Here is an 11,233-nt window from a genome sequence, read left to right as displayed (position 1 = left end):
AAATTTGTAAATACTTTAGGCATCAAACCATCACATAATTTGCCTCTACTTCCGAGCATCTGTTGCATGCTACGTAAATAATTTACACCGCCTTGTTACACATCCGAAAGATCTTCGGCTTGAAACTATGAGCACAACTGGCATGAAGGTTAATTGATTTTTACCCTGACAATAAATTCAATGCGGCGAGCGTCGATTTTTGATTTTTTTTTTCAATAGGTAAAATCTTTAATAATATTTGAATAAAAATATTGTTTTATCGAAACAATGTTACATCATATTTCTGGTTTACCTAAATGATTAAAAGTGAACAAATAAAAAATATCACAGATCTTTCGGTATTGTCGTACACGACTTACAAATTTGATCGGTGGTTTTGGCAACTAATTGCATTTGCCGGTATCACAAATTAGGTCGGTAATAATGACAGAAAGCAACAAAAATTTGATTACTGATCGATCGGTAGTGGTTTATATTACCGAACGTTTTACCGAGAGCTCGGCTGTTGAAAAGTCGGTGAAAAAAAGACGAATTCGGTGATTTAATATAAATGTGATAGTTTAATCTGGAACCTGTACTAGACCTCTACAACATAATTCCCTCGTGAACAGTTGGATGTAGGCAATTGATCACGGTCTATTTAAAATGAACATCATTTATATTAAGGAGGTCTAATATTTCTAGAATTTGGTACACTTATATTGTGAATGACCACTTATAAAGACGAAACTTCTATTTAATAATGAACTTTGACTTTAACAAACGAATGTTAATTGATTATACCTCACAAAAAATGTATTAGTGTTCAAGTTCTTTGTGAATTCATATCTATTCAATATTCATTGATGAAATAAAATATATGAGCAATTCTCGCTGAAACCGTCTCACTGGTGACATGAGGTCTTTCAAAAATAAATATTTTTATGTCTAAATGATTGGCTTTCAGGTCTCGAAGTACAATGCTGGCCTAACAAGCCAGTCATCGTAGGTTCGAGTCTCGGCTCGGGAGAGATTGTTAGTGTCAGTAGGATAGTAGCGCTAGCCCCGCAATTGTCCTGTACACTAAACAGTCGGCTGCGAAGTCTGTGTATAAATAAACAGAAGGTCAAGTTCCGAATCGGCATGTAGCACCAAGGCTTTGCTTTTTTCTTCACACGAGCTCTAATGCCTTCGAAATTAAGACATGTCTTCACATTTGGCATCCCTGTCATAACACGCGAACCAGGGTTATATTTCCACAGGCCAGCAGCCTGTAGGTATCATAATGACCAGGTTTTACTATATAATCACTCTATAATTTCTACTGCATAATTTGGTATAGTATAAGGTGGAACTTGATAGCATAAATAAAAGCAGACATGTTTTCCACACATTATAATTACAGACAAACAGATGTACCACTCGATAACGATTTCATCGACCATAAAAATAACGATTATTTTGAAATTTTGCTTAGTGTACAGTAATGCCGCTAGTGTCGCTAAAAGCAAGCGTGCACATTCATTATCAAAGACAAATAACGTGAGTGATGCGATTCCTCGTGATTCTTCGAAAAGGCACGTCTGTTTGTCTGTGCTGGTCTAACAAGCCAGTCTTTGTATGTTCGAACCCCAGCTTGGAAGTGACTGTTATTGTTAATTGGATCATAGCCCGAATCAGTAGGATCATAAGTTTCAGTTACGCAGGATATTCCCACCGCAGCAGTGGTGGCGCTGATGTGCCTTTTCCCGTTGAACTCAGTTGACAGCTGTCGTGCACCGTGCTGTTAGGAACAGCAGATAAGGGATATGGTTGCTATTGAGGCTAAAAGTTTATCTTTTGCGGAACATGTTCAGTAGGTGTCACACAAGATAATCGGAACCACAGTTGTTAGAATTTTGTATGGAATGGTATGTTTGTCTGTGCTAAGAATTCGAAAGCCAAAGTTGTGATTACGATACCACTATTGATTGCGATAGGTGGTGGAGCGAACTATAATTGCAACGCCTGATGTCGTTATGGTAACCAAACCAAACTGTGGAATTAATTTGTAATTTTATGTCGTGAGCCACAATGAATTGAATTCAACCAGAAGTGTCGTTTTTACGTTCTCGAAGGTCTTTGATTGATAGCTCTTAGTAAAAAATAACATCATTTACCATATCCAGATTTTTACGAGCCATAATGGCGGACGCTATAATGCAAAGTTCGTAATTAATTACATACCTCTTTGACAACTCTGCTTACGTCAGTTTGAAGTCTTCATAGAGCTTTCTTCGCCAGATCTCACCAATACAGGCTTAGTCGTGTATCCTTATAAAATCGATTTGTTTACAACCAAAAAATTAGCTGATAATCAATTTCGAAAAATATTTCACTTATGAATCCTACACACTTAGATAATATCACCGAGTATGGTAAAATGAATTACCGAGATTTCAACAGCGGAGATCTCGGTAATAATCTCGGTAATACATCAAAATACCGAGATTCTGTAAAATCAACAATTGTCAACTTGTCAAACTTTAACGAGATTCTCGGTAATATTTCACCGGGACTCGGAAATTTCAACTGTCGAATTATTATGAAAATTTCGGTAAAATTTACTGAAGTACGCAATTTGTAATTTCTCAGATAAATCCAGGAAATGCTGAAAACGATTAATTATCCGTATAATTTTATTAATTATTTTGTCAAATGATTCAACTTATTATTTGGTAGAAACAGGCGAGTTGTGTTGCTTCCTGGAAATAAAACAACATCCATCACTGCAACTACCATCCTGCGAAGCTAGTTGTTAATCTACAAAATTGAGTAAAGAAAGAATTAATTGTTTTCTTTTAATGTTATTTTTGCAATAAACACAAACAAGATCTGAGAAATAATATTGTATACTTACTCAACATTTAAGGTTAATCTGAATATTACAGATTTCTCCGGAATGATAATTAACCGCGAAACCTGTTCCTTTTACATCTGAACCGAAACACGAACAAAACAGATAGTGAAGCTTTCGTTATTTTGACAGCTCTATTTTTCGGAATCTCGGTAAGAGCTTTTTTGGTTCAACGAGATCTCGGTTAAATGATGTCAAGCTTCTGAGATTCGGTATTTTAGTTTACTGAACTCGGGAATTTGCTGTTTTACGGATTTTTTCGGCAAACAAATTTACGGTATTCCGGTTAATACATTCGATTTCCGATTTCTCAGTAATTTTGTTACGGAACAACGGTAAACCAAAATGTTTTCAAGTTGTTCGGTATTTTACTTTACCGAGAAAACATTATGCAGTTGAGTGTGTAGTTCATTAGTGTTAGCTGTTTTAACAAACTTTGTTTTAGTGGAAAAATCACAGGAGGGTTGTGTGTAAAGCCACGACCGCAAGGTTGAAGTAGAATACTTTTACAAGAAAGATAACCCCAAGCAGCCGTGCGTGTCAGTCATTTTTTCTAGTAAATAGACGTTGACTAATCAGATCAATCGAATTTTACGCTTCAATAAGGATTGACCATTTTCAATAATATTCTAAATTGCTTGTCATGGTTGGGGCTTGACAATTTTAAAATTTTGAGATGAAATTTTTTCGTATGTCGTGCTCATGACTTACGACCAGGGGCGGACGAAGAGTAATTTGAGCTGCAGGCGTAAATTGATTCGGCGCTTCCTGCTTGTCATTGTTAGCTTTATGTTATGAGCATTTTTAAAGAAGTAGGCACTGCCAGGCAGTCCTTGAGAAGTTGATAAACTGCCGAACATTTAAATTATTATCATCATTCGAGCTTTATATTTTCAAATTTTTCGCTCACTCATTTGGCGTCCTTCGATGATTGACGAGCAGGCGCCTGCTTCGCCTTCGCGATAATCCGCCCCTGCTGACGACTGCTGTTGTCGCTGTCTAGAACTATTATGCGCGGCTTCTACTGAAACAGGCTCTTATATAGGTTAAATAGCATGTTTTAATTTGCAAGGTACATGATTCTGTCGACTGTGCTTGGGAAGCAATCATATAACGACCAATCAGAGGTCGAATTTTTCTTTTTGACAAGGCTTGACTATTTACAATAGTACAATAGTGTGAATATTAAATGACAATTATCTTCTTTTGGGAAGAATCTTAGAAGATTTTCCAATCTAATGCTGCAAGAACGAAGGAAATCCATCGAATACTAACCGATTTATTAGCATTTGAAATTGGACATATTTCTCACTTTTTTCGGTTTTAGATTTTCATTTCACATCCCTATGTAGCCGAGCTTCCTGAGAGAAGTATTCTACTTCAAAACAGACGAAATAGAACTAAAAATCGGCTTACAACCTGAATAAAAGTTCGGGGCAGGAGGAATTTTTTGTTACCACCAGCTTGTTGATTATTTGCAACCAAAAATAAAACTTGTATTAGTGAAATCGAGCACTAAAACTAGAGCAGATAGGAAGGTCTATGTAGTTTATCGAAAAAGAAATGTATCTGGCAACAAAATTCTCGGATTTGGTCCATAGAGTAAACTTTAATAAATCCAGCTTTTTACGCGCCATAACGGTGGCCACGTTAATGCAAAGTTCGTAATAAATTATTCATTATCTTGACAACTATGCTCACGTCAGTCTTTATGTATTTCAATCATAAGAAAAAAAAAATTGGCAACATTTCAGAAATCCCAAAATGGACGTAAGCAGAGAGGTTCGCTTATTACGAACACGCATGTTAGCGACCGCCATTATGGCACGTAAAAAGCTGGATAGAAATTACACTCATAGCCATAACGATCTCTTGGGCTCATACCAGTACTCATTTTAAATAAATATTAAATACAGTTATTTGAAAAATGTAAAAAGTGATCAATTTCGCTTTATTCTAGTATTGAAAAAATCAATTTTAAAATAAGTAAGTCTTACATGCAATCAAAACATACATTAACCAGGGATGTTACGGATGTGATTTTTCAGACATCTGCAGATGCGGATGCGGAGGATATGTGATTACGGATGCACTTTTTACATCCAAAGATTCTGAGGAATGAGTTTCGCGGCAACGTTGTCCGGAAAATCGTCTCGCCTTATGTCTACTAAGTTTTTTAAACACAAAGGGGGATCAAAAGATCCAAAGCACGGTCCGACAGAGGCATTGCATGAACGTTATTTCCTGGCCGGACCAATCCCCCCAGTCAACAGAAGCCTTTTTGAATGCTAAGTATGACAAGCGACTGATGCGCGAGTTTGGATCCGACCCAAGAGAACGTTATACCTTATATGAAGAAATAATATGTTTAAAATCGCATTAAAGATCTCGATTGGTCTGGACACATTTTAAGTGACTTTCGAAGTTGCAGTAAGATCGAGAGTCGAAGTCTGTCGCTCCCAAAGGTAGCGATGCACCGTTGTATATGGTACATCATAAAAGTTTGCCGCTCCACGTAGCTTTTCTGCCCCACGTGCTTTGGAAACAGTATTTTCCAGAGACACACTGTTTAGCTTACGTTTAGAGCTTAATAGAAGTTGAAAGGGTGTTTTAATTGGTGTAAATCACATTTGAATCGGAGTGAACCATATTTGTAAAAAACTATCTTGTCTCGGTCCCTATTATGGAACTTTTAGAAAATAACTTATTTTTTCATAAAAATTGTTATTAATCATCAACATTTTGATTAATCGTAAAGAACTGATCTTTGTGTATGAGCTATTTTTTTGGACGAGAATTCGCGATTATATCACATAAAAACCTTGTGAGTGAGAAGCGTGTCACTTACACTGAATGAGAAAAACGACAAATATTTTGAGATTCTCTATGGCACTAATATACGGTTATAAAAAACACATCAATTTAGGGATGAAAACGATGTTTCTCTATTCAAAGCTAGCAAATATGGCATATTTTACTGCAAAAATGTTATATGCTTTCTAGTTAAGTTAAATAACATGAAACACAAAAGTGATCCGTAATTGTAGGAGATCCATGATTGTGGGAGGAGTGTACTTTTCAAAAAACAAATTCATTCGATCTTGCTAATTCTACATACTCAAAAATATCACTTCTGAAAACGGAAGAACATTTTTCGGAAAATTGAAATTTGAGAACTCAATATGCATAGTTAAAAGTATAGAGCATGTTTTTGGTTTTCCAAAACAACTAATACTTGATAGCGTTGTTCTCCAAAATACACCAGCAAATACAACATTCATGCACTTTTGAGTGTTCAAAAATTAGAATAAATTCGAAAAAAATCCTACAATACCATATAAGAGGAGTGATGTTTTATGAAGAAGGTTTCATTGTTTAATCTTTACAATTGTAGGATATCGAGGGTAGTTATTAATAAATAATCTAAAGAAGCAAACTACGCGAAACCGTACCAGCGTTGACAGTTAAACGAACGCCTAAATGTCACAACAAATGACATTCACGATACGGGTCGCTTGTGATGGTTGGAGCTATTTTCTGCGAGACGCCATTAAATAGTACAGTTGCACTTTTAAGTTGAATAGATCTAAATGAATCAAATAGTTTAAATACAGTGAAATTTACATAAGTAAATTCTGTTTTAAATCTGTAAGACATTTTTAGAAAGTAAAATACTATTTTACTATAAAAAGTGAATTAAAAATTTTGAGGTCGACAGACCTAACCTCCATCATGAACGAACCGCCACCTATTCCCAGAAAAACGGGAAAAGAAAGACAATTCATGAAATATGAATATCGCCATACCGATATAGCACCTTTTCGACTAATAGCAGATATAAGAAACCAAGAAAATACCGAAAGACAAATCAATAAATTATCGCTGGGAAAACTCTTATCTAAAAACATTGAATACAGAGAAAACGTGACTAACATGCGGCCATTAGGACGTAACAAGCTATTGATTTTTGTTAAAAACCACACTGTCGCGAATCAACTACAAGATGATGATACGATGAAGATCAATAACTACAAGATGTATATCCCTCGAAGCTTTATCTCAATCACCGGAGTCATCACGGGTGTTCCACAGGACATAACAACACAAGAAATCCAAGAAAACATAACCTCCGACGTACCGATCATGAACATCTACAGGCTAAGTCGATATGTTGACAACACCAGAACCCTTAGTAACCGAGTCAGCATCACGTTCCGATCAAACAAGCTTCCAAGCAGCGTTGCCAGATTTAGCTGGATTATCCAGATTTTTGAACATGTATCCAGGTAGACAGCTTTGATGTCCAAAAATCCAGATTTTTCATGGATGATCCAGATTTTATCCAGATTTTATTTTCTCTGTTCCGCAAAAAGGGCATTACTTCGATTTTGGCGCGAAATTTTGCAATTTTGTCACCTCAAATTTTGCGTACCCCAAGACTTTTATCCGAAAAATTAACCTTTCACCCCACGAAATGACTGCCAGATTTTTCCAGATTTTTATTTTGCCTTTTCCAGATTTTTCAAAAAATTACCTGGCAACGCTGCTTCCAAGTGAAGTCAAACTATATTGCTGCATAAACAAGGTCTCACCATTCATAAATAAACCACTTCTGTGTCACAACTGCTTGCGATATGGACACAAAACCAACTCCTGTAGATCCAAACAACGATGTGGAATATGCACTAAACAACACGAAGGTATGGAACGAGGCGACTGTATTTATAAAAAGACTTGTCTATACTGCAAAACGGAAGGAAAACACAGCACAACGGACGTGAATGATTGTCCCGAATGGGCACGTCAACGGAACATTAAAACCATTATGGCAAACCTATTTAACCTATTTGGAAGCAAAGGAAACGAACCCTATTTTAACCCAAAATCGATATGAGATACTCGATAACGTTACAGAATTCCCGGCATTGACTGATACTTACTCACAAATGACAGCAGGTAACTTTAAGACTAAAGATTCGAATCAATACAGGACGAAAAAGACGAAACGTGCTATGGTGGAGAGTAATGTAGCGGATACCATAACTATCTACAACGATAAAAAGAAAAAAACGGAACATGGAAAGGAGCAACAGGGTGTAGCACTTTTCAACAAATACCGAACAACGGAGTTCGATCGCTGGGCACAACAGATCGAAAAACAGAGACAGGAAGATATCCATCTACAACTCAACTTCAACACGCCAGTAAAATTTGGAAGCTTACAGAAAAGACTAGAGAACGCACAGAACATAGAAACAAAGGAAACAAGTCAATCAACGACTTGCTTTGAAAACACGATGGATATATAATGAGTCCAGAACTTAAAATTTTCCAATGCAATATACAAAGCATGGAGAAGAATGAAGATGAGCTTTCCAGACAAATGATTCTCGACCAATATGACATAGCACTACTATCTGAAACATGGAGCAAAGAAAGGCAAGTTAAAAAATACAATATATCGAAATATTTTACATTCCTAGACTCCAGAGACGACGGATACGGAGGAGTAGCAATAATTATGAAAAAAGAGTACAAATCCAAAGAATTCAAACTACCAAAATTTGATCTTATACAATGTGTAGCAAGAGAAATAATCAACCCTAACTTACTGGTTGTATCAATATACATTTCACCAAGCATAAATAACACAGAACTAAAAACCAACCTAAAGCTCATATTCGACAGAATTCAACAACATAGGAAAGTGATAATGGGAGGTGACTTCAATGCCCACCACTTTGTATGGGATAAACGAAAAACGGACAGGACAGGGGCAATTATAATGGAGTTAGTCAACGACTCTAATTTATTAATTTTAAATGAGGGACAAGTTACATTCGTTCCAAATGAAATACACAAGCAAGTAACATCGATAGATCTAGTCATGACCACAGCTGATATATATCAAGACGCTAAGATGCAGGTGCTAAACTAAGGTATAGGCAGCCGACATTTAGCTATAGTTACGAAAATTTCTATCAACAAAAAAATGAAACCAAAATACTTCACAAATAAAAAGAAGATAGAAGAAAATATTCCAAAAATCGGCATTAACACGATACAAAGTATTGGTGACATACAAGACGAAGTTAAAAAAATTACAAAAAAGCAAGACAGAAAAACAGGTTTGAACCGAAGTTTTGGTGGAATGAGACAGTAGAAGAAGCATGGAACAAAAAAAAATGAAGCGAGAGCACGATTCAACCAAAGCAGCGGATTGACGGAATTACTGGACTTTGAAGAAGCAGAAGCACAGTTAATAAGGCAGAAGAAAGTCGCAACACAAAACAAATTCAAGGATTTTGCCAGATCAATAGACCCAGAAACACCATCTAAGGTAATCTGGAATGATATACGACGATTAACGGGCCGTAATAAAAGCAAAAAGGAAAACATACTGGTACATGAGGATAAAACTTTGGCGCTAAACTTTATGGACAAATACTTCCCTATAGAAGAAATAGACGAAATCATAACTTCAGGATACACAACTCGAAGGGACATTATGACAAAAGAAAAATGGGTCGCTTTCCTGGATACAAAAAAGAAAGCATCTGCTGCTGGATCAGACGGCATATCTTACGAGATATTGAAACTATTTCCGGAAAAACTGTACAGTATTGTCATCCGAGAACTGAATTTCATCTGGAAAACTGGATCTTTCCCAGAGAGTATGAAAACGATTAAGGTGATAGCAATTCCAAAACCTGGGAAATGCCCAGAATCAGTAGAGGGAATCAGACCACTTTCTATGATCAATTGTTTGAGTAAAACGTTGAATGCAGCAATACTCACCGAATACCAAGACTTCTTAGACAAAGCAATGTTGATGCCGGTTTTGTCTTTTGGATTTCGCAAGAAACGGTCGACTACAGATTGCCTAAACTATGTCTCAAATAAAATTTGTCAAGCGAAAAGAGAAAAAAAAAGTCGTAGCAGCGATCTTTGTAGATTTAACAAACGCCTTCAATGCAGTACAAGTTAAAAAATTAGAAGAAATACTTTATAAGCAGCACACACCCCAAGAATACATTTGTTATATTTCGGCTTTTCTCAGAAGAAGGAAAATACAATTTGCGGTAGGACAAGAAATAATAGAGAGAACAGTCAGCAACGGTTTGCCACAGGGAGACGTATTGTCTCCAACGTTCTTCAACATGTATACGAAGTGTTTACACGAAATAAAAGTAGACGGTGTCACACTGGTGCAGTATGCCGATGACTTCGGTGTGATTATAGAAGGCAAAAACCTAGAACAAGTAGAACAACGAGCGCAAGCGTTCATGGACAAATTTGAAAACAAAACCAGAGAGCTAAATCTAGACATCAACCCCAGCAAAACAAAATCTATTATCTTTCAAGCAAATGATAAGCAGTTACAAGTCAACATCAGAGGAGAACAAATAGAAACAGTTAATCATCATAGATACCTGGGTATACTAATTGATAAGAACTTTAGATTTGGCAGTCATGTACGAGAACTAAAACAAAAAGCATCACAAAGACTTGATATGATCAAAGTTATAAGCGGAACAAGATACGGAGGACATCCCGAAATATTAAACACAATACACAATGGCTTGATACGAAACTTTTTAGAATACGGGGCAACTATATATATATATAGTTCAACGAGCAAAAGCAATTTGAATTTCCTAAACGTTATTAATAATCAATGTTTGCGCAGGATTACGGGCTGCACCAAAAGCACACCAATCAACACACTGCAAGCAATCGCTGCACAACAACCAATGCAATTTCGACGAATCTACGTGGTAGAAAAATATCTGGTGAGAATCAACTATCGGAACTCCGTAGTTTGGAACCAATTAGAGAAGCATATGGATAGACCGATCGATGACCCGGGGCGATACTCCTTCGTAGAACAAATTACTCGAGAACATCAACACGTATTTCGCAGCATGTCTAGAGAAATCACAGCGAAAACAAACTGCAACGAAGTGGAAATAGAATTGGATTTACAAAACGAAGTATGGAACAAAAAACAATCGTCGAAAAAAATACTGAAACAACTCACGCTAGGACTGATCCACGGAAAATACGCTGGTAGACAAATAATTTATACAGATGCATCCAAACAGCTTGATCTATGCGAAGTGGGAGTATACCCAGACCGATGTCATGGCAACTGTTTCCTGAAGCCGCCGCCGATGATGATGACGCTAGTGTTTAAAATATGATCATAAGCTCTGTTCATTGTGCCGCATGTGTTACAGTACAGATTTTTTCGTGCTTCTAACTATATTGAATGTGGGGCTATCCAGAACGTGTTAAAACAGGTTTGAACATGACCATTTATGTCCTGCACAAAATCCATAGAACGTTCAAAACAAA

This window comes from Wyeomyia smithii, chromosome 2 (assembly GCF_029784165.1).
Source record: "Wyeomyia smithii strain HCP4-BCI-WySm-NY-G18 chromosome 2, ASM2978416v1, whole genome shotgun sequence".
In the NCBI taxonomy this organism is placed as follows: Eukaryota; Metazoa; Arthropoda; class Insecta; order Diptera; family Culicidae; genus Wyeomyia; species Wyeomyia smithii.
This window is presented reverse-complemented; position numbering follows the sequence as displayed.